The sequence below is a fragment of the Manis pentadactyla genome, chromosome 7 (genome assembly GCF_030020395.1).
Source record: "Manis pentadactyla isolate mManPen7 chromosome 7, mManPen7.hap1, whole genome shotgun sequence".
Classification (NCBI taxonomy): domain Eukaryota; kingdom Metazoa; phylum Chordata; class Mammalia; order Pholidota; family Manidae; genus Manis; species Manis pentadactyla.
Window position 1 is genome coordinate 141,419,539 of NC_080025.1, and position 24,861 is coordinate 141,444,399.

Genomic DNA, 24,861 nt, shown 5'->3' on the forward strand with positions numbered 1-24,861 from the left:
ATAAAAATATTTTGTAAACCCCAAACCATTAATGGGTCATTATTTTCTATGAAACTACAACAATACCACACATTTCCTCATTCTCTTTTCCGTAATTGAAAGCACCTTCCACAGTGAGTGAGGCGGCAGTATGGCCAGTGTGAGCCCCAAGTCCAAATCCCTTTTTGTTTCATCTCTACCAGTTCCCAGCCAAGTGATTTTTGGGAAAGCTTCGAAAATTTTGTGCCTCGGCTTCTTCATCTATAACATGAGGACAATAATAGTACTCATTTTATAACATCAAGTAAATGAACAAATACAGGTGAACTTGTCACAGAGTAAAATGTCAACAAATAGGACTGTCAGCTCCCTACACCTCTGCATAAGGACTATAGGGTGATTTGGCAGTCTTCCCTCCCATGCCCCAGGCATGTTCCCTTCCAATTTTGGAATAAACAATTAAGCTAATTAGTTACTGTAATTTCCTGTCACCTACATTGGACTCACCTCTAGGCTTCCACATCCCGTGTTGCATGCGCTCCTCAGCAGGATGCGTCCCCCATGTACTAGGCATCTTTCAGCACCCAGATTGCAGTTACTGAGCTGTGGGTTGAATAGCAGTCTTGGCTGTTTTTCGGTTTGGCCAGCATCAAAGTATAGACATTGTGTTTACTGTCCTAACATAATCTTGCTAAATTATATACTTGTAGAAGTAAACAAAACCCAAAGGAGAATATTCCATGCAGAAGGGCATTATTTCCACATTATGATTCATCTTATTTAAACACAGACTTTTTGGTGCTAAAAAAAAATTCTATTTGAGCCTTGTTCATGTATGTATTTATTTTGGACAGGAAAGGAGGATAGAATGGGCAAGAGGTATAACCTGTACTTTGGAGTCTTTTTAATTTTTTAAATTTTGCAAAAATAAATGGCTCAGCCTAACCTGAATTGTTGAGTAAACCTCTTAGTGCAGGGGGAATGCCACACCCTTTCAGGTAGGATAACATCTGTATCTAAAATGCATCAAGGTTGTCCTGAGCTGTTGAGATAGAGCTTCAGAGTACAAGAAAGAAGCAAGTCAGTCTTTACACAGAGTAGGGCTGTCTTGGAGGCAGAGCTGGACTTCTAGGATGAGGACAAGCACGACTTTCTCTTCATTGGAATTCTGGTCAGTCTGTCTGAGTGCTTGATATCAAGGCAGTGGAACTGGATCCAATCCTAGATACAAGTTTTAATCATGACTCCACACCAAAAATCATTTCATCTTTTCTTCTTATTCCTGTGTGTCCGAACTTTCCTGGTTGCCCTTGGTCTTAGTAACTTTTCTTTCCAGTGTGAAAACAAATAAGACAGGTGAAATCTCAGTGAATCCATTTTAGAATTGCCAGGTAAAAATACAGGATTCCCAGCTAAATTTGAATTTAAGATAAACAACAAACTGCTTTTGTGTAAGTACGTTGTATGCAATTCAAATTTAACTTCACATCCTGCATTTTAATGTGTTAAGTCTGGCAAGCCTCACCTCATCTCTGATTATTGACACCTTTATAAAGTAGAATAGACTTGTACAAAAACTGAGGTCTCACATGTTTACTTTTACTCCTCCTTACCATGCAAGACTAGCCCCATCTTCTTTTGATTTGAATTTACTTGGTTTTCTGGTTTTCCAATTGTGTCATGAATGTTTTTCTTCTTTGACTACCTCCTCTTTACAACGCAGTCAACTTCATCATCGTTGAATGTCCTGGCATTTTTTTTTTTTTTTGGTGCTTCAACATTTTTATTTTTACCATTCTTGTAAAAAAAGGAATGATTTCAAAATTTTTATTACTATTACATCTTCTCTGAATGACAAGTTTATTAAGGAATATTCAAATCTTTAATACACAGGATCAGTATTCTACTGACATTCCCTTTGCCAGGCTTAGACTATGTTAAAGAAAATATTCCTCTATTCTACATACCTAGAATTCTGGAAAAAATACTATGCCTCTTTTTTTTTGAATATGTGTCCAGTTTTGTAACTTCCACTATGGATTTCTTGTTTAAAATCCTTGTGTATATTATCTGAAGTGTGTGGATAGGAAGATTAATCTCCTTCTGACTGGTAGATTTTCCAGGTATTACCCATTCCAGATGATTTTGCACCTGACTGCCGTACTTTAAAATGGACACCTTGACCATGTTGTTCCCCAGACCCTGAGGATTTCTTTAGCACTCTGAATCAAATGAAAACTTCATATTATTCCTTTTATTATTTTTTTCCTAGGTTTATTATTCCCTTTTAATAGTATCCTCCATTTTCATTTCACCACAATTATTTAAAAATAGGACTGCCCAACTGAAAGTCATCGTTGTGCATTTACCTAACCAACCCTAATGCTTGATCCACTCTGCCTTCCTCCAAAACCAAAATGACGGCCCTCCCCTTCCTTAACAGTATGTTCTGCCCTCCCAGTGACTTCTAGGATGTTCTGTTTAATTAACCCATTTGTTTTTCAAGCTACTATATCTGTCTTAACTGTTAATACACATTTGACTGATGTAATCATAACGCAATGAAAAGAGAATACATTTGAATGAAGTTCTGGCTGCTTCACTTCTGACAGATTGAATTACTTTCTATCAGTTTTATCATCTCTAACAATTGGGATAATAATCCTTATCTAACAGGCTTGCTGAGAGGATTAAATATGATTCCATCTTATGGCAACCAAACCATCCCTCGGTATACTTTAGGCACTAAAGAGATGGTTGCCTTTTCCCATATAGGTATTTCTTTAAAAAGACAAATATTCTACGAAGAGGGGCTATATATGTTATCAGTATATGCTCTTAAATGTGATATGCAATGGTGTTTTGAAGAGTACAGTAATTCTTTATTCACCTGATCTTATTGAGAAATAACTTTCCTAGATAACTGAACCTTACCTTTCTAAAAGTAAAAACTCATTTTTTATCAATTTTAAAGAACTTTTACTGAAATAGGGTACATTCTTTTCTCCTTAAGAACATTTAACATGAACATATGACTATTAGATACATTAAACATTGCATCCACACTGTCTCTCTCCTTGTAAAATGCCAGAGATTACAATGCTTTTGGTCTGTTTAGGTATTCTTCCAATTTCCCGTTGATAGTTAGGTTGCCAGGACCTGGATAACCTGCCCCCCTCCTGCCTCTCCACCCACCAGCATCACTCCCAATTCTCCCATATAACTTTCTAACTTTCTCATTTAATGCTTCTTGTCATCTGAGTGAAGATTTTAGATCACCCATGTTTTATTATGATAGGGAAACTAAAGATACGTGGGGACCCAAGGAGCTCATCCATGCATAAAACTTTACTAAATCTGTTTGGTGACTAACTTTACAGGCCTTACTGCTTATTTCCTGATTTTTAGTTATGTTCCTGGTGGTGGCTTTTCAATTAGAAATTTGTAGGTAAAGATGTTAAGCTTATGAGAAACTCACTGAGCAGCCTATAAATCAATGCCACAAATTTTAGTACATCGGTTTCATATCTTCATTAACTGCTTAACATCCATTGTGTAAAATATCAGAAGGGCTTCAATGCTGAAAAAGCTGTGTCAAGAACAAATGTTTTTTTTCTTAACGTAATAGTGTGATTACTAGTCAGCTAAAAGAACAGATCAAAATAATAATTTATTTTTATTAAGGTACCATCGATATACACTCTTATGAAGGTTTCACATAAAAAACAATGTGGTTACTACATTCACCCATATTATCGACTTCCCCCGATACCCCATTACAGTCACTGACCTTTAGGGTAGTAAGATGACACAGAGTCACTACTTGTTTTCTCTGTACTGCACTGTCTTCCCCGTGACCCCACACACACCACGTGCACTAATCATAATACCCCTCAGTTGCCTTCTCCCTCCCTCCCCACCCACCCTCCCCCATCCCTTCCTTTTGGCAACCACTAGTCCCTTTGGGAGTCTGTGAGTCTTCTCCTATTTTCTTTCTTCAGTTTTGCTTTGTTGTTATACTCCACAAATGAGGGAAATCATTTGGTATTTGTCTTTCTCTGCCTGACTTACTTCACTGAGCATAATACCCTCCAGCTCCATCCATGTTGTTGCAAATGGTAAGATTTGTTTCTTTCTTATGGCTGAGTAGTATTCCATTGTGTATATATACCACCTCTTCTTTATCCATTCATCTACTGATGGACACTTAGGTTGCTTTCACATCTTGGCTATTGTAAATATTGCTGCAATAAACATAGGGGTGTATATGTCTTTTTGAATCTGAGAAATTGTTTTCTTTAGGTAAATTCCTAGGAGTGGAATTCCCAGGTCAAATGGTATTTCTATTTTTAGTTTTTTGAGGAACCTCCATATTACTTTCCATAATGGTTGAACTAGTTTACATTCCCACCAGCAGTGTGGGAGGGTTACCCTTTCTCCACATCCTTGCCAGCATTTGTTGTCCCTACACTTTTCAATGTTGGTCATCCTAACTGGTGTGAGGTGATATCTCATTGTGGTTTTAATTTACATTTCCCTGATAATTAGCTATGTGGAGCATCCTTACATGTGCCTGTTGGCCTTCTGAATTTTTTCTTTGAAGAAGTGTCTGTTTATATCCTCTACCCATTTTTTAATAGAGTTATTTGCATTTGGGTGTTGTGGTGTGTGAGTTCTTTAAATATTTTGGATGTTAACCCCTTCTCGGATATGTCGTTTACAAATATATTCTCCCATACTGTAGGATGACTTTTTGTTCTGCTGATGGTGCTCTTTGCTGTACTGAAGCTTTTTAGCATGATGTAGTCCCATTTGTTCATTTTTGCTTTTGTTTCCTTTGCTTGAGGAGCTATGTTCAGGAAAAAGTTGCTCATGTTTATAGTCAAGAGAGTTTTGTCTGTGTTTTCTTGTAAGAGTTTTATGGTTTTATGACTTACATTCATGTCCTTGGTCCATTTTGAGTTTAATTTTGTGTATGGATTTAGACAATAACCAGTTTCACTCTCTTGCATGTAGCTGTCCAGTTTTGCCAACACCAGTTGTTAAACAGGCTGTCATTTCCCCCTTGTATGTCCATGGCTCCTTTATCATATATTAATTAACCATATATGCTTGGGTTTATATCTGGCTCTCTAGTCTGTTCCATTGTTCTATGGGTCTGTTCTTGTGCCAGTACCAAATTGCCTTGATTACTGTGGCTTTGTAGTAGAGCTTGAAGTCGGGATCATAATTGCCCCCACTTTATTCTTTCTTCTCAGGATTGCTTTGGCTATTCAGGGTCTTTTGTGGCTCTATATGAATTTTAGAACTATTTGTTCTAGCTCATTGAAGAATGCTGTTGCTATTTTGATAGGGATTGCATTGAATCTGTAGATTGCTTTAGGCAGGATGGCCATTTTGACAATATTAATTCTTCGTAACTATGAGCACGGGCTGTATTTCAATTTATTGATATCTTCTTTAATTTCTCTCATGAGTGTCTTGTAGTTTTCAGAGTATAGGTCTTTTACTTCCTTGGTTAGGTTTATTCCTAGGTATTTTATTCTTTTTTATGTAATTGTGAATGGAATTATTTTCCTGATTTCTCTTTTTGCTAGTTCTTCATTAGTGTATAGGAATGCAACATATTTCCGCATATTAATTTTGTATCCTGCAACTTTGCTGAATTCAGATATTAGATTTAGTGGGTGAGTGGATTCTGTAGGGTTTTTTATGTACAATATCATGTTATCTGCAAATAGTGACAGTTTAAACTTCTTTACCAATCTGGATTCCTTGTATTTCTTTGTTTTGTCCAATTGCCATGGCTAGGACCTCCAGTACTATGTTGAATAACAGTGGTGAGAGTGGGCATCCCTGTCTTGTACCTGATCTCAGAGGAAAAGCTTTCAGCTTCTCACTCTTAAGTATGATGTTGGCTGTGGGTTTATCATATATGGCCTTTATTATGTTGAGGCACTTGCCCTCTATACCCATTTTGTTGGGAGTTTTTATCATGAATGGATGTTGAATTTTGTCGAGTTCTTTTTCAGCATCTATGGAGATGACCATGTGGTTTTTGTCTTTCTTTTCGTTGATGTGGTGGATGATGTTGATGGATTTTCGAATGCTGTACCATCCTTGCTTCCCTGGAATAAATCCTACTTGGTCATGGTGTATGATCCTTTTGATGTGTTTTTTAATTCAGTTATCTAATTTTTTTTGAGTATTTTTGCATCTATGTTCATAAGGGATATTGATATGTGATTTCATTTTTTGTGGTGTTTTTGCCTGGTTTTGGTATTAGAGTGATCCTGGCCTAGCAGAATGAGTTTGGGAGTATTCCCTCCTCTTGTACTTTTTGGAAAACTTTAAGGAGGATGTGTATTAGGTCTTCACTAAATGTTTGATAAAATTCAGCGGTGAAGCCATCTGGTTCAGGAGTTTTGTTCTTAAGTAATTTTTTTGATTACCAATTCAATTTCATTGCCGGGAATTAGTCTATTCAGATTTTCTGTTTCTTCCTGGGTCAGCCTGAGAAGGTTGTATTTTTCTAGAAAGTTGTCCATTTCTTCTTGGTTATCCAGTTTGTTCACATATACTTTTTCATAGTATTCTCTAGTAATTCTTTGTATATCTGTGGTGTCCATAATGATTTTTCCTTTCTCATTTCTGATTTTATTTATGTGTTTATTCTGTACTCTTTGTGTATCCATTTACTGACTTTGTAGATAGCTGATTTAATTTTTCATTTGATTAGTAATAAATTGGTCTATCTCCTTTATTATGGGTTTATTTTCTCTGGTGACAGTTATTTAGCCTTAAGAGCAGTTCCCTCTAGAGCAGCCCCTTTAAAATACTCTGTAGAGATGGTTTGTGGGAGGTAAATTCCCTCAGCTTTTGCTTATCTGGAAATTGTTAAATCCCTCCTTCAAATTTAAATGATAATCTTGCTAGGTAGAATGTTCTTGGTTCGAGGCCCTTCTGTTTCATTGAATTGAATATATCATGCCACTCCCTTCTTGCCTATAAAGTTTCTTTTGGGAAGTCTGATAATAGCCTGATGGGTTTTCCTTTGTATGTGATCTTTTTTCTCTCTTGGCTACTTTTAATAGTCTGTCCTTATCCTTGATCTTTGCCATTTTTATTATTATATGTCTTGGTGTTTTCTTCCTTGGCCCCTTGTGTTGGGAGATCTGTGCACCTCCATGGCCTGAGAGACTATCTCCTTCCCCAGATTGGGGAAGTTTTCAGCAATTACCTCCTCAAAGTCACTTTGTATCCCTTTTTCTCTCTCTTCTTCTGGTACCCCTATAATATGAATATTGTTCCATTTGGATTGGTCCCACAGGTCTCTCAATATTCTTTCATTCTTAGAGATCCTTTTTTCTCTCTTAGCCTCAGCTTCTTTGAATTCTTCTTCCTTCTCTATTTTCTATTCCATGTATTGTTTTTTCTACTTCATCTAATCTGCTTTGAAATTCTTCCATTGTATATTTCATTTCAGATGTTGTATTCCTTAATGGTTGATTCTAACTCCTGAGTTCTTCCCTGAGTTGTTGAATATTTTTCTGTATCTCCATGACCATGTTTACAATTTTTACTTTGAAATCTCTTTCAGGAAGATTGATGAGTTCAGTTTCATTTGGCCCTTTTTCTAGTGTTTGTTGTATTTTGGTTTGTGGCAGATTCTTTTGATGTTTTATATTTGTATGTGGTGCCCTCTAGTGCCCAGAAGCTCTAGTCTTTGGAGCTGTTCAGTCCCTGGAGTGATGTTGGGGTTCGCAGGGGAGTGGCACTGGTGCCTGGGGGGAGGAAAGAGCTGCTTCCTGCTTTCCGACTGCTGTGCCTGTCTCCACTGCCAGAACCAGTAGACCGAGTGCACAGGTGTAAGCCTCTATGTCTTGTGTTTTTTAGCTGTGTATTTGGGGCCTCCGTATGGCTGGGCTGTTGCCCAGGCAGGGGCTGTCGTTTTGCAAGCTGGTGCCGGCTGGCCAGGAGGAAGGCGCAGCACTCTCTGTTTCATGGTGGGGGCCCTTTGACCTGCATAGCCAGGCAGGGGTATTGAGTGCCTAAAGCTCCTGAAAGTTCCCAACCTGCTGGGCAGAGTGCACCTGGACAATTTTGTCCACCTCTCCTTTCTCCTGAGCAGCAAGCTCTGTGCAGTCCTTGCCCCTTTAGCAGCCTTCTCGCTGTTAGGAAGTCTCTCAGACTGCCCGTCTTTCTTTTGTCCCAGAGCAGCTGGATGTGAATCCCTGTTTTCCACAAGCTGCTGGAACCTTAGTCTCTCCGAGTATTCTGCCTGTCTTAGCTTTCCAACCCTACTAATCTCCAGAACATCATCCAATGTGGGTTTGTGTTCCCAAAGCAGATCTCCAGGGCTGGGTGTTCAGCAGTCCTAGGCCTCCACCCTTTCTGTTTCTCTTCATCCCACCGGTGAGCTGGGGTTGGCAAAGGGCTCGGGTCCCCTGGATCACAGCTTTGGTACGTTACCTTGTTCCGTGAGATATGTCCTTTTCTCCAGGCCTGTAGAGTCTGGAGCAGCCTTCTTTCCTGTTGCTCTTTCAGGATTAGTTTTATTAACTGTATGTTAGTATTATATGTGGTTTTGGGGGGAGGGCTCTGTCTCACCTCTGACAATGCCATCTTTAATCCTCCCCCCAAAATAATAATTTGTAGTTATGACTTATTTTCCAAAAAGAAAAATAAACATGGATAGGTCCTATTGATGAAAGAATATAGTTTCACCTCTATGAACATGTCTTCCCTACACATAATCAATCTTTTATTCATTCACTCCTATTTGGGATGAGGGTGGGAATTCCATTTTTTACTTAATTAATCTAAGTTCCTTAGCTCCCATCCTTCCTAAGCCCCTTCACTCTTTTGTCTCAGTCTTCATTTCCAGCTTTACCTCCCACCAGGAAACTAAGTTACACATTATCTCAATTGAACTTTCTATTTTTCCTCACTCTTGCTATCTGTGTATCTTTGCCTGGGTCTGGCAGGTTTTGTTTCAAACATTAAAGAATTGTAGCAACACACACATGAACCAGACTTACCCCTTTCAGTTCAGTCTGGCAGATCAGAGATGAGGAATCATCATTAACCCAGTCAAAAGAGGATGAAGATGGGAATTTACAGGGAATAAACTTCAGTATGACCTCATATACTGAAAGTGACAATGTACCAGGTGCTACTTTTGCTTCCAAAATGATGATACCAGTCCAGAAGTCCTACAGTTCTCTCTCCCTGGTTAGTTAAAAACCAGGGGTATAAAGCAGTCTCTCCACCATCCATCTATCCATTCATTCACTGGACAAACATTTTAGGTAACATTCTAGGTCCTGATGATACAATAACGAACAAAAGAGATGAAGTGTTGGTCCTCCAGGAGTAGTTTGGTTGGGAAGATAAGGCACTAAATAAATAATCTTAAGATACAATAAATAGGGGACAGAGCCAAGATGGCGGCGTGAGTAGGACAGTGGGAATCTTCTCCCAAAATCATATATATTTTTGAAAATACAACAAATACAACTAATCCTAAAAGACCAGAAGACACAGGACAACAGCCAGACTACATCCACACGTGTGAGAACCCAGCGCCTGGTGAAAGGGGTAAGATACAAGCCCCAGCCCAGTGGGACCTGAGCGCCCCTCACCCCACCCCCCGGAGGGAGGAGAGGAGTCAGAGCGGGAGGGAGAGGGAGCCCAGGACTGCTGAACACCCAGCCCCAGCCATCCGGGCCAGAGCGCAGACACAGTGCATGCGTGGAGGGCTGGAAACTAGTGAAACAGGGAAACAAGACCTCTGAGTGGGTTCCGAAGCTAATGACCCTGTGACAAAGAAAAACGAGTGCTTTTTGAAAGTCTTAAAGGGACAGGGATGCAACACCTGGATGGCAACGACCCAAGTCACAGTCTAGCAGCTGGAAATTCCAGGGAAACTCAGGCGCATTAACCCCCTGGGCAACACCTCTGAGACCCCTCACGGAGGTAAACAGCCAAACAGCCCCCCGTCCATTACCCCTCCGGGGCACAGCCAGAGCAGAAAAACAGCCTGAGGCTGGACACGCCCACAGCAAGGGGCTTCCTCCATTCCGGGCGGGCAAGACAAAAAGACCCAGTCTACATGCAATTGCCTAACACAAGCCACTAGGGGTCACAGTTGTCCCAGTAAAGAAAGGCCAGTAGCAAGTGGAAAGTTTTGGCCCTCCCAGCTGACAGTCAATAGCACCTGTCAACATGAAAAGGCAAAAAAATTTGATCCAGACAAGACTAACCCAGACAGCTTCAGCATCTGCTACATCTTCCCCTGAGAAGGAATCTGGGGAGATAGATTTAACCAGTCTTCCTGAAAAAGAATTCAAAACAAAAGTCATAACCATGCTGATGGACTTGCAGAGAAATATGCAAGAACTAAGGAAGGAGAAAACGGAAATAAAACAACCTCTGGAAGGACTTCAAAACAGAATGGACGAGATGCAAGAGACCATTAATGGAGTAGAACACAGAGAACAGGAACGCAGAGAAGCTGATGCAGAGAGAGATAAAAGGATCTCCAGGAATGAAAGAATTCTAAGAGAGCAGAGTGACCAATCGAAAAGGAACAATATCCACATTATAGGGGTACCAGAAGAAGAAGAGAGAGAAAAAGAGATAGAAAGTGTCTTTGAAGAAATAATTGCCGAAAACTTCCCCAAACTAGGGGAGGAAATGACCTCTCAGACCACAGAGGTACACAGAACTCCCATGACAAGGGATCCAAGGAGGGCAACACCAAGAAACATAATAATTAAAATGGAAAAGATCAAAGACAAGGAAAAAGTACTAAAGGCAGCCAGAGACAAAAAAAGGTCACATACAAAGGAAAACCCATCACGCTAACATCAGACTTCTCAACAGAAACCCTACAGGCCAGAAGAGAATGGCATGATATACTTAATGCAATGAAACAGAAGGGCCTCGAACCAAGACTGCTGTATCCAGCACAATTATCATCTAAATATGAAGGAGGGATTAAACAATTCCCAGACAAGCAAAAGTTGAGGGAATTTGCCTCCCACAAACCACCTCTACAGGGCATCTTACAGGGACTGCTCTAGATGGGAGCACTCCTAAAAAGAGCACACAACAAAACACCCAACATATGAAGAAGGGAGGAGGAGGACTAAAAAGGGAGAGAAATAAAGAATCATCAGACCGTGTTTATAATAGCTCAACAAGTGAGTTAAGTTAGACAGTAAGATAGTAAAGAAGCTAACCCTGAACCTTTGGTAACCACAAACTTAAAGCCTGCAATGGCAATAAGTACATACCTTTCAATAATCACCCTAAATGTAAAAGGACTGAATGCACCAATCAAAAGAAACAGAGTAATAGAATGGATAAAAAAAGCAAGATCCATCCATATGCTGCTTACAAGAGACTCACCTCAAACCCAAAGACATGCACAGACTTAAAGTCAAGGGATGGAAAAAGATATTTCATGCAAACAACAGAGAGAAGAAAGCAGGTGTTGCAATACGAGTATCAGACAAAACAGACTTCAAAATAGAGAAAGTAACAAAAGATAAAGAAGGATACTACATAATGATAAAGGGCTCAGTCCAACAAGAGGATATAACCATTATAAATATATATGCACCCAAAACAGGAGCACCAACATATGTGAAACAAATACTAACAGAACTAAAGGAGAAAATAGAATGCAATGCATTCATTCTGTGAGACTTCAACACACCACTCACTCCAAAGGACAGATCCAACAGACAGAAAATAAGTAAGGACACAGAGGCACTGAACAACACACTGGAACAGATGGACTTAATGGACATCTACAGAACTCTACATCCAAAAGCAACAGGATACACGTTCTTCTCAAGTGCACATGGAACATTCTCCAGAAGAGACCACATACTAGGCCACAAAAAAGCCTCAGTAAATTCCAAAAGACTGAAATCCTACAAACCAACTTTCAGACCACAAAGGCATAAAACTAGAAATAAACTGTTCAAAGAAAGCAAAGAGGCTCACAAACACATGGAGGCTTAACAACATGCTCCTAAATAATCAATGCATCAATGACCAAATCAAAATGGAGATCCAGCAATATGTGGAAACAAATGACAACAACAACACTAAGCCCCAACTTCTGTGGGACACAGCAAAAGCCGTCTTAAGAGGAAAGTGTATAGCAATCCAGGCATATTTAAAGAAGGAAGAACAATCCCAAATGAATGGTCTAATGTCACAATGTTTGAAATTGGAAAAAGAAGAACAAATGAGGCCTAAGGTCAGCAGAAGGAGGGACATAATAAAGATCAGAGAAGAAATAAATAAAATTGAGAAGAAAAAACAATAGCAAAAATCAATGAAACCAAGAGCTGGTTCTTCGAGAAAATAAACAAAACAGATAAGCCTCTAGCCAGACTTATTAAGAGGAAAAGAGAGTTAACACAATCAACAGTATCAGAAACAAGAAAGGAAAAATCACGACGGACCCCACAGAAATACAAAGAATTATTAGAGAATACTATGAAAACCTATATGCTAACAAGCTGGGAAACCTAGGAGAAATGGACAACTTCCTAGAAAAATACAACTTTCCAAGACTGACCCAGAAAGAAACATAAAATCTAAACAGACCAATTACCAGCAACGAAATTGAAGCGGTAATAAAAAAACTACCAAAGAACAAAACCCCCGGGCCAGATGGATTTACCTCGGAATTTTATCAGACATACGGGGAAGACATAATATCCATTCTCCTTAAAGTTTTCCAAAAAATAGAAGAGGAGGGTATACTCCCAAACTCATTCTATGAAGCCAACATCACCGTAATACCAAAACCAGGCAAAGACCCCACCAAAAAAGAAAACTACAGACCAATATCCCTGATGAACGTAGATGCAAAAATACTCAACAAAATGTTAGCAAACCGAATTCAAAAATACATCAAAAGGATCATACACCATGACCAAGTGGGATTCATCCTAGGGATGCAAGGATGGTACAACATTCGAAAGTCCATCAACATCATCCACCACATCAACAAAAAGAAAGACAAAAACCACATGATCATCTCCATAGATGCTGAAAAAGCATTTGACAAAGTTCAGCATCCACTCATGATAAAAACTCTCAGAAAAATGGGAATAGAGGGCAAGTACCTCAACATAATAAAGGCCATCTATGAAAAACCCACAGCCAACATTATATTGAACAGCGAGAAGCTGAAAGCATTTCCGCTGAGATCGGGAACTAGACAGGGATGCCCACTCTCCCCACTGTTATTTAACATAGTACTGGAGGTCCTAGCCACGGCAATCAGACAAAACAAAGACATACAAGGAATCCGGATTGGTAAATACGTTAAACTGTCACTATTTGCAGATGACATGATACTGTACATAAAAAACCCTAAAGACTCCACCCCAACACTACTAGAACTGATATCGGAATACAGCAAAGTTGCAGGATACAAAATTAACACACAGAAATCTGTGGCTTTCCTATACACTAACAATGAACCAATAGAAAGAGAAATCAGGAAAACAATTCCATTCACAATAGCATCAAAAAGAATAATATACCTAGGAATAAACCTAACCAAAGAAGTGAAAGACTTATACTCTGAAAACTACAAGTCACTCTTAAGAGAAATTAAAGGGGACACTAACAGATGGAAACTCATCCCATGCTCGTGGCTAGGAAGAATTAATATCATCAAAATGGCCATCCTGCCCAAAGCAATATACAGATTTGATGCAATCCCTATGAAACTACCAGCAACATTCTTCAATGAACTGGAACAAATAATTCAAAAATTCATATGGAAACACCAAAGACCCCGAATAGCCAAAGCAATCCTGAGAAAGAAGAATAAAGTAGGGGGGATCTCACTCCCCAACTTCAAGCTCTACTATAAAGCCATAGTAATCAAGACGATTTGGTACTGGCACAAGAGCAGAGCCACAGACCAATGGAACAGACTAGAGAATCCAGGCATTAACCCAGATATATATATCGTCAATTAATATTTGATAAAGGAGCCATGGACATACAATGGCGAAATGACAGTCTCTTCAACAGGTGGTGCTGGCAAAACTGGACAGCTACATGTAGGAGAATGAAACTGGACCATTGTCTAACCCCATATACAAAAGTAAACTCAAAATGCATCAAAGACCTGAATGTAAGTCATGAAACCATTAAACTCTTGGGAAAAAACATAGGCAAATACCTCTTAGACATAAACATGAGTGACTTCTTCTTGAACATATCTCCCCGGGCAAGGAAAACAACAGCAAAAATGAACAAGTGGGACTATATTAAGCTGAAAAGCTTCTGTACAGCAAAAGACACCATCATTAGAACAAAAAGGTACCCTATGGTATGGGAGAATATATTTGAAAAAGACAGATCCAATAAAGGCTTGACACCCAGAATATATAAAGAGCTCACACGCCTCAACAAACAAAAAACAAATAACCCAGTTAAAAAATGGGCAGAGGAACTGAACAGACAGTTCTCCAAAAAAGAAATACAGATGGCCAACAGACACATGAAAAGATGCTCCACATCGCTAATTATCAGAGTAATGCAAATTAAAACTACAATGATGTATCACCTCTCACCAGTAAGGATGGCTGCCATCCAAAAGACAAACAACAACAAATGTTGGCAAGGCTGTGGAGTAAGAGGAACGCTCCTACACTATGGGTGGGAATGTAAATTAGTTCAACCATTGTGGAAAGCAGTATGGAGGTACATCAAAATGCTCAAAACAGACATACCATTTGACCCAGGAATTGCACTCCTAGGAATTTACCCTAAGAATGCAGCAATCAAGTTTGAGAAAGACCAGTGCACCCCTATGTTTATCACAGCACTATTTACAATAGCCAAGAATTGGAAGCAAACTAAATGTCCATTGATAGATGAATGGATAAAGAAGAAGTGGTACATATACACAATGGAATACTACTCAGCCATAAGAAAAGGGCAAATCCTACCATTTGCAGCAACATGGATGGAGCTGGAGGGTATTATGCTCAGTGAAACAAGCCAAGCAGAGAAAGAGAAATACCAAATGATTTCACTCATCTGTGGAGTATAAGAACAAAGGAAAAACTGAAGGAACAAAACAGCAGCAGAATCACAGAACTCAAGAATGGACTAACAGGTACCAAAGGGAAAGGGACTGGGGAGGATGGGTGGGTAGGGAGGGATAAGGGGGGGAAGAAGAAGGGGGGTATTAAGATTAGCATCCATAGCGGGGTGGGAGAAAGGGGAGGGCTGTACAACACAGAGAAGACAAGTAGTGATTCTACAACATTTTGCTATGCTGATGGACAGTGACTGTAAACGGGTTTATAGGGGAGACCTGGTATAGGGGAGAGTCTAGTAAACATAATATTCATCATGGAAGTGTAGAATAACAACAAAAAAAAAGGAGTTTCTGTGTGGTGACCTCCAATGAGTTCTACAGAAGAGTATAAAGGGCATATAAAAGTGTAGGGAAAGGGTCTGTTTGTGTTTATACAGAGGTTCAAAGCTTAATTTGGCTACCCCAAAAATGAACTAAGATACGATATGAAAAAGAACTTCCAACATCAGCACTCTCGGGAAGACTCATGCCAGAAGATGATCATCAAAAAACCCCAACAAAGATCCACGCACTGCTACAGCTGTAGATGCACTCATCCCACCAGTTCCTGGACTTGCCATGGGAATGAAGTAGATATCTAAGCTGGCCTGTGCATACAGTAAAACAACAAATTTGACTGGATCTACACTGTTGGAACTCAACCAAGAATTAGGAGAAGTGCAAGTTGTAGCGCTCCAAAATCTTACAACTACAGACTATCTACTGTTAAAAGAACATAAGGGATGTGAACAGTTCCCAGGAATGGGTTGTTTTAATTTGTCTGATTTCTCTCAGACTGTTCAAGTTCAGTTGGACAATATCCATTACATCATAGATAAATTTTCACAAATGCCTAGGGTGCCTAACTGGTTTTCTTTGTTTCACTGGAGATGGCTGGTAATTATAGGTCTGCTTTGGTTATGTAACTATTCTCCTATTATGTTAATGTGTGTGCACAATTTAAGTAGTAGTTTAAAACCTATACATGCTTAAGTTACTCTACAAGAAGATATGTCAAAGAAATAATCAATCTTCCCATGTTTTCTTTCGCCTGCTACTTCTATAGCTTTTCTTCTTCCTTCCTAATTACAACCCTTAAATAGAATTCGTGCCTCATATCGAATTTACCAAGTATGATAATTCTTCCAAGTGGTAAAGATACCTCAAGACAAATGGTGGGCATAGAAGCCACAGGGCATAAATCTGCAAAGAAGTAAAAAGCTAACCTTTTCAAACAATATTGCTTTTCTCTCACTTACCAACTTTACATCTCCCTGTATGGCCCCGGAAGATGACTGGTTAGCCAGAGACGGGTAAGATTCCTCAAGGGAGGAACAACCTAAGACAGGCACAGTCGCAGGGGGGCCATCAGGTGAGAAATTGGGGATCAACAGAGGTGAGGCTTAGGACCTCACTCCCCCTGTTTTGAGAGAAATCTTCTGCATCCGTGGATGTTTTATTGCCCTTGTCTAGCTTGGATTAACACGTAGTCTACAGGCACACACCTGATCATCTACATTTGCTCTCTTACAACACTAAACTATGTTTTCTACCTTTATCGTGCATCTACCTACCACTTCAGCATTTAATTAAACATAATAATAATAATAATAATAATAATAATAATAATAATAATAAGGGAGAAATGTGGGATTCACATATAAATCAAGTATAAAAATCAAACAAATATTCATATTTGACCTAATTGTTTATAGTTCATAATGCGTGATCAAAACCGAAAGTTTCTGTGATGACTGCCCTTGCACTGTTCACCATGTAAGAACTTAATCACTATGTAAGAATTTGTTCACCATGTAAGAACTTGTTCATTATGCTTCAGAAGATTGGAGACTGATGAGAATTAGGCTTGGGGTGGATTAATGATTGTGCATTGAGCATTGAGTCCCCTATACAGAATTTTATTGTTGTGAACAACCATTTGATCAATAAATATGAAAGATGCTCTGTCAAAAAAAATAAAAAATAAAAAAAATAAAAAAACTAAGATTTATATTGCAATGTGTAATCAAAAAAAAAAAGATCCAGTAAATAGGGTAGGTTGATGGAAAAACATTTTTTTTTTAATGTTTAATCAGAGCTGACCTCCCTGAAGAGTGACATTTGAGCTAAGATTCAATAGAGAGGGTTTTGTGTTGTGGCATCACAGTCACCAAGGCCTAGGCACACTTGCTACTGTCCACATTCTCTTAAAACCATTGACTTTAAAAATAACATAAAGTCGTTCTCAGCTTATTTTCTTTTATAGGATGGACGTCTTTCTTAGATGCTTAGCGCTGCCATGTTATGAGCGATATATAAGTCCAAAAAAAAGGAAGTTGCTCTAGAAAACAAAGCTGGGCAAAACAATACCAGTGTAGGAAAACCCTTATTATGTTGCCACACAAAGTCACGAAACATAAAAATATTAGGTGGTTTTGAGGGTAAAGAGAAAACAGTTTCTACCTCTGGAGGTTAAGTTTTCAATATCCTCAAATACTTAGAATATTTTTAAAATACTTTTGATTTTGTCTAGAAAGGTAAATTTTATTATTTTTCTCTCCCTTTGATGTCCCTCAAAATATTATTAATTCTCATTTTGGAAATAAGTCATTTTAATACTGCCATTGAATGAGGAACAAATAATCTACTTTCAAAAGGAAACAAAGTTTTCCCTCTGTGTGAGGCAGAGCTGCAAAACCTGAGAACACCTTGTGCTCGACATGACTGTCTCCGTCATGAGTGCGCTCCTGGGACGGCGGGAGCTGCCCCTGCGGGAAGGGAGGTGCCCAGCCTTTGGTGGCGCTCCGCCCTGAGTGCGGGCATCCTGGAGCTGCACCCAGCCTCCGTAACTTCCTCGCACGGCGTGGTCCCAGGCAGCACTGCCAATCAATTGGACCCGCTCTCTAAGAAAACACCTGTTTGCTTTCACCTACCTAGAGTGCAAGTAAAACAAATAGAACAACACTAAAAATAGCCACTTAAAATCTGTGTGAAAAAAATAATGAAAGAAAGGCTAATAATTATTTTAGAAAATTATAGTCCAGAACACAACCTTAACAGACAAAGTTCTGGGAATCCACCAGTGAACAGAGCTGGAAGAACCTTCTAATCCACTTTGTCCACCATTCATCAAGCCTTTAGATCAGTCCCTACTGCATATCCAATATTATACAAAGTACTATCATAGGTTTTAAAGATTTAGAAAGCATGTCTCTATTTTTGAAATTAATAATCTGGCTGGGAATATTTTCACTAAAAAAAATTCTATTTTATGCTTAAATAGTTTCTTGTTATTTGGATTTTATCTCTTTCCCCTCGGGATTCTTAGTGATTTCAATGAATGAAGTTGCTTGCCCCAGGACGCTAGACACGTTTTATTGATTGCAGGAATGTTGCTGAGCAGCAGAAGCAAGTCGCCTTCTTGGCAGCTGATGAGCATTAACCATAATGCCATCAAAACAGTCGCTTAGAGTAGGTCACCTGTGGCACCATGCGGCCTCCATCACTCAATTGCTATTTGTATTCCTCCTTCCAAACTCCTGTACTTTCTTACCTATAATCCTTTTCTTCATTTAAAATATATTTTATGGGTATTCCTTCATTCATTCGGTCATTTATTCCTGCATGCATTCATTCAAAAATATTTGCTATGACTTTTACTGCACGTCAAGCACTTGTGAATACTAATCAAACACTGAGGAAAAAAGATCTGATTACTAGAATTGACAAAATACTGTTTTTTAAAAAATATCTTTCAGTTTTCTTTTTCTGTTAAACATTATTTGCATGAGTATTTGGAACACTGAGTTTCTCATAACGATGTTAAGGAGATATTAAAAATTGTGTACTGTATTATTAATTATAGTTTCCCATACTGTACATTAAATTCCCATGACTTGTTTATTTTATAGCTTAGAGTTTGTACTTTTTAACCCCTAACCCATTTTGAAAACAGGTGAGAAGATAAACAAGAACTTGGAGAAGGTTCTGAGAGTATCTCATTAACATAAAGAGACCAAGTGACTTATAAGATTGTGATTAAGCATAGGGATGTTAACTTTGAAAATGATTCTGGCCTTGATGATCCACCTGTTCTTTGTGGAAAGAAAAAAAGCACAACAATTTAATAATTGGGGAAAAGCGCGCACACACACACACATACACACACAGTTCTGAATACCAGAGGCCAGCAGGAAATTCTACCCAATCTAATTAGTTCAAAATATAAAGCCAGCTCTGTAAATGAAGAGTTTGTACAGGATCAGAAAAACACTGAAGCATTATATACTTACCACAGGAGTCCATTTTCTAGAAAATTTCCAAGGTCTCTATGGGTCCCTGGAAGGGAATCACTTCTTTTACACCTAAGGATGTAGGGTTTATTCACCATATGGATCACTGAGTTTTATTTTAAGCTCATGAATAAACAAATATTTTAACCAGATATTTCAAATCAATGTTCTATGCACCATGCAGAAGGCACAGGTTATCAAAGTTACTATCAATGCATTCTGTTCCCCTCCCAGAGAAACTACAACCCAACTTGGTTAAGTTTTTAAAAACCTTCCTCCTGTGTGAAGTAACCATGGGCCCCCCTGCCCCCCTCCACAGGCATTGTCCAAGTGCTGAGGCCTTGCAGCGCCCCAAGAGCAGGAAGCCTTGTTTAGGGGGGCCTGTGACTCACAGGAGCTGTTCCTCTGATGGGGAGAGGCCATTGGAGGACAAGGAGGTTTCAGGCGCCTGCCTTCAGCCGCCCCTCGCCCGCCACCGAGTCGGAGCCGAGGGACATTCTGCTGCCGGGGACAACTGAGCTGGTCGGTGGTTACATGGCCCGGATCATGATTTCAACATGAGGCCACTGGGGACTTGGGGCAGCAGTTTCACTGAACACGGGGTGCTTCTTACCACAGGTGCGCCGTCTCCTGGAGGCTTCTTCCCTGAAGCCCCCCGCCGCCACTCCCCACAGCCTCCCTGCTCCCCACACACCCTCTGGGGCAGCTCTCTGCTGCCCAGATTGGCCTTGGCTTTCACATGTGCTCAGTACCCCAGTTAGAAGGCAGTTCAGCTTTGAGAGGTGTAACTGGCTATTTGATTAAAATGGGAACATTTTCCATATCCTTAGAGGGCACGTCAGAATCACCAGGGAACCTCACGGCCCTGACGCCAGAGCACGGCCTCCTGCTTCTGACCTGGCGCAGGGGAGGTTATTTGGGGAACGAGTCTAACTTGCACAGGTGCCCCTCCAGGAAATGTCTCCTGCATCCTCTCCCACCCCAGACTCTTACCCTGTAATTCCCGCAGTCCTCTCCTCCCACTCTGAGAGTCTCCCACCCTGACGTGCTGGAACTGTCAGTCTGCGTCCACCTCCCTCCTCCCAGCGTGAGGAGAGTCTTGGTGTTTGGGGAGGAGAGAAAAGGTGCATCTTGTTTGAAGGGGATGATCAGAAAGGAAGTTCCCATCAGGGTGGCTTATCTCAGGTATGATTCCCTGACTGCTGCCGCCAGCATCACATGGGATCTGGCTAGGGATGCACGTTCTCAGACTTGACTTGACAGATTTACAGACTCAGAAACTCCAGGGATGGAATCTGAGTTTTAACAAACCCTCCAAGTGATTCTGGTGTCAGCTGAGATAGGAGAGAATGACTGGCTGTCTCCTGCTTTCCCTGGGCATCTCCTTGCCAAACTTGGGTTGCTTTGTTTAAAAAAGAACAAAGGAAGAAAGAAAGACTTCCTGTTAGTTGTACTTTTGTCTGGTGCTTGAATGACAAGAGGAAAGGCAATAAATTCCTACATACATACATATATGTGCCCTCTGCAAATAGAAAAAAAGAACAGTGTTTAGCCCACGGAAAGGAAAAGTGATCCCTTATTCAGGGCACTGCGCCGGAGTTCTACCAGGAATTCTAATTACTTCTTGGGAGGGGCTGTCAGGTGCATCTTGCAAAGAAGTTCTGTCTCACAGAACAACTTTTTTCCTCAGATTCTAATCTTATCTCTTTTCACTAAGTTTTTCTTTTTCTTTTTGTCACTTTTAGTAATTTAAACTTCCTGAATCTCAATTGATTCATTTATAAAGTAGGGAAAATTTCTGACCCAAATAAAAAAGTCTAGGAAAAAAATAATGATCTCTTCAGAGTCTTCTGAGATCTCTGATCGATCAGCCTTATGCATTAAGGGGGAAAGGTAATAGGAGAAGTGGCTTACTGTCCTTGGACTCCACTACCAACCACAGTCCTGGGCCCATGGCAAATGGATGTGTTCTGGCTACTGTATCAGTCAGACACTTCAGCAGTTCCTACTGTGTATTTACAAAAATGAACTCAATCCACATGCTTACCTTATGAGGTACATACAATTTATTATCCCCATGGTATGGATGACAGAACAGAGACACGGAAAGGTTGAAATAACCAGCCCAGGCCCACCAGGTGGTAAGCGGCAGAGTCTGGACTGGAGCTCAGGAAGGCTGCCTCCAGAGACGGTGCTCACGCCCTGTGTGCTCACCGACACCCTGTCATTCTGCTCTGTCCTCCAGTTACCAGGTTGGACCTGGTCCGGGGTCAGAGTGCCTTGGAGGCCCTTAAAGAAGTTGACCTCCAGAGAGCCCCAGAGGGAGGGGGTGGAATGCCTGGTTAGGGAACTGAGCCCAGGCCATCTCCTTGTATCACCACCCGCTGTGCGAGCTGATGCCTACCCACTCGTGGGCGTCGCCAGCCCCTGGGCTGAGCCTTCTGTGCCGGATCTGAGCGCCGGCTCTGTGTTCACCGGTGACATCCCTGGAGATGACACAGAAAGAGAGCCAGAAGCCCCTCTGACAGACGAGGGTTCCCCCGCCATGGACATGCTGCTCATCACCTCAGTAGGATCCCCATGTTCTTTTTTTTGTTGTTATCGTTAATCTACAATTACATGAGAACATTATGTTTACTAGGCTCCCCCCTTCATCAACTCCCCTCCACACACCCCATTACAGTCACTGTCTATCAGCGTAGTAAGATGCTGTAAAATCACTTCTTGTCTTCTCTGTGTTGCACAGCCCTCCCCATGCACCCCCCTACATTATTCATGCTAATCATAATGCCCCCTTTCTTTTTCCCCACCCTTATCCCTCCCTTCCCATCCATCCTCTCCAGTTCCTTTCTCTTTGGTAACTGTTAGTCCATTCTTAGGTTCTGTGAGTCTACTGCTGTTTTCTTCCTTCAGTTTTTCTTTATTCTTACACTCCACATATGAGTGAAATCATTTGATACTTGTCTTTCTCTGCAGGGCTTATTTCACTGAGCATAATACCCTCTAGCTCCATTCATGTTGTTGCAAATGGTAGGATTTGTTTTCTTCTTATGGCCGAATAATATTCCATTGTGTATATGTACCACATCTTCTTTATCCATTCATCTACTGATGGACACTTAGGTTGCTTCCATTTCTTGGCCATTGTAAATAGTGCTGCGATAAACATAGGGGTACATCTGTCTTTTTCAAACTGGGCTGCTGCATTCTTAGGGTAAATTCCTAGAAGTGGAATTTCTGGTCAAATGGTATTTCTATTTTGAGCTTTTTGAGGAACCTCCATACTGCTTTCCACAATGGTTGAACTAATTTACATTTCCACCAGCAGTGTTGCAGGATCCCCACATTCTTAAGAAAAAAACATAACCTCACAGGACAGAAGAGGTGACTGCTGTGATGTTTTAGAGCCCCTGCCCCTTCATGAGGGTTTAACCACATCACTTGCTCAGACGGTGTGAGCATGAAAGGATCCTTGCTGGGGGCCCGACACCAGCGGTTCTGGGGGCTTCGAGGCTGAGAACGCGTAATGAGCAGGTGTAATGGTGGCAGCTCCTAAGGGCAGGACTGTGGCCAACCGGAACGCTCCTGCCAGTCTGAGCGCCTGCCGGGGCCCCTGCTCTCGGAGGCAGGGCTCAGGGGAAAAGCCCTCCCTCCAGGCAGCCGTACACCACGCGCCACTGATCACATCGGGTCCACAGTTTGGATGGATCCTCAGGCTCCGGGCTTGACTGGTGGCCTCCGGATACTTTGCCCTAGAGAGGAGCCTTTTCTCAGTGTATCTTATATGCCAGGCCCCGTGCTGATGCGGTATCTTACTGGCAAGCCTTTCTCTTGTACAGCATAAGTATTATTCCTATTTAACACATTGCTGAGGGCCCTGTATTTTAAGTTCTTGCTCCAGCCACACAGTAAGGAAAATGGGATTCATTCTCCAATATCCCTGATTCCAATCTAGGGTGTCTATTCTTTTAACCTCATGTATCTCTGAATTCTTGGCCTCTGACTTTTGGGGTATTTCATTGCCTTCATATGCCAGTGTTGTGTCCTGGTGTGTGTGTGTGTGTGTGTGTGTGTGTGTGTGTGTGTGTGTGTATGTGTGTTTTCCCTCTTCCATGGCCTTGTGAGAATGAGAGCTATCAGTCAAATTGTCGTGTAGAACTTGTCCCCACCATGACTCAGTAGATTACCCCATAACTTTTAGAAGACCTTCACCACCAGAAGGCTACTACTGCTGTTCTTTTTCTCTAAGAAACAATTTATATGCTTTCCTATAATGCAACTTACAATCAATATTCACAACTGCATCAACAAAAACAGCTCTAACACCTCTGAAATATTAGAGGAATAGAAAGGAAAAATTTATACTAAGTACCAGTGTAAAAATGAAATCCTACTCTCAAAATAATGATTTTGGAGCAGATAATAGTTTATAGCTACAGGAGGTTTTTCTTCTTATTTTAAGAACTTCAACTTATTTGTTTTGTTTTCCATTAATTCTTTTGGTAAAAGAAATAAGATAATAATAGAGAAATGCTTTATGTTTTTACTTAAAGGTGTACTGTGTTTACATACAACCATATGAGTTTTCCTATTTACAATTACGTAGAGAAAATAAACATTTGATGCACTTGAATAACTTCATAGTTTACAAGACTTCCTTATATTGCTGAATATTTTTAAGCTCATTCCAAACAGACAGCCTGACATCTTAGAATCTGAGGTATTGACTTGGGACTGCAGTTAAGCCAATTTTTTTACTCTCATTGGAAGCACTGAATTGAAACGCTGTAATCTGCTCTTGAACCATCTTCCATTTTATGTTTCAGCAGAGACTTAATTGTTCTTTGAGGATTTCTAACTCTAAAAATGGTGGCAATTTATAATCCAAAGAAATATAATTATCTTGCTCAGAAAAGGGAAGAAACATAGAATTGCCTTTATTTTTAAATTACAATTACAATTATATATTGGCAGCACATGGGAAAAATTTAGACATAAAATTATGATGGGAAGAGCCTGCAACAAAGAGGAAGCATGAGTGCATAATGATCCTGTGCTCAGGAGAGAGAATTCTGGGTATTTATGCGTTTGTTTTCAGGCCTGTGAAAGGCCTGGGGCCCCAGCTTGTGCATTACCTTTTTGGTTGTCTTTTGCAGCAGCTGTATTTGCTTACAGTGTTGAGTACTATGTATTTTTTATGCTTTGGATACTATGTATTTTTTAAATGGAAGTCTACTATAGTTAAATTTGTACTTATTCCAGAATTTTTTAAGTTTTGAGGTAAAGTTTTCATGACTTGTCAAAAAATAGCAAATAATTAATGTCATGATACATTTTATAATAAAATCAGTGTTCATTCATTTGCATATACATGTTGGGTGACAAACTCTGCATATATTTTCATAGGGAAAAGGATGCGTGTTATGGGTGTTTGAAAAATAAGAATACAGTCTCAGT

At 40.2% G+C, this 24,861-nt stretch overlaps 1 protein-coding gene across 1 annotated transcript in view; it reads left to right on the plus strand.

The window, feature by feature from the left end:
- CNTNAP2 (contactin associated protein 2) overlaps positions 1 to 24,861 on the plus strand; it is a 1,980,972-nt gene that overhangs the window by 1,015,118 nt on the left and 940,993 nt on the right. The window lies entirely within an intron of this gene.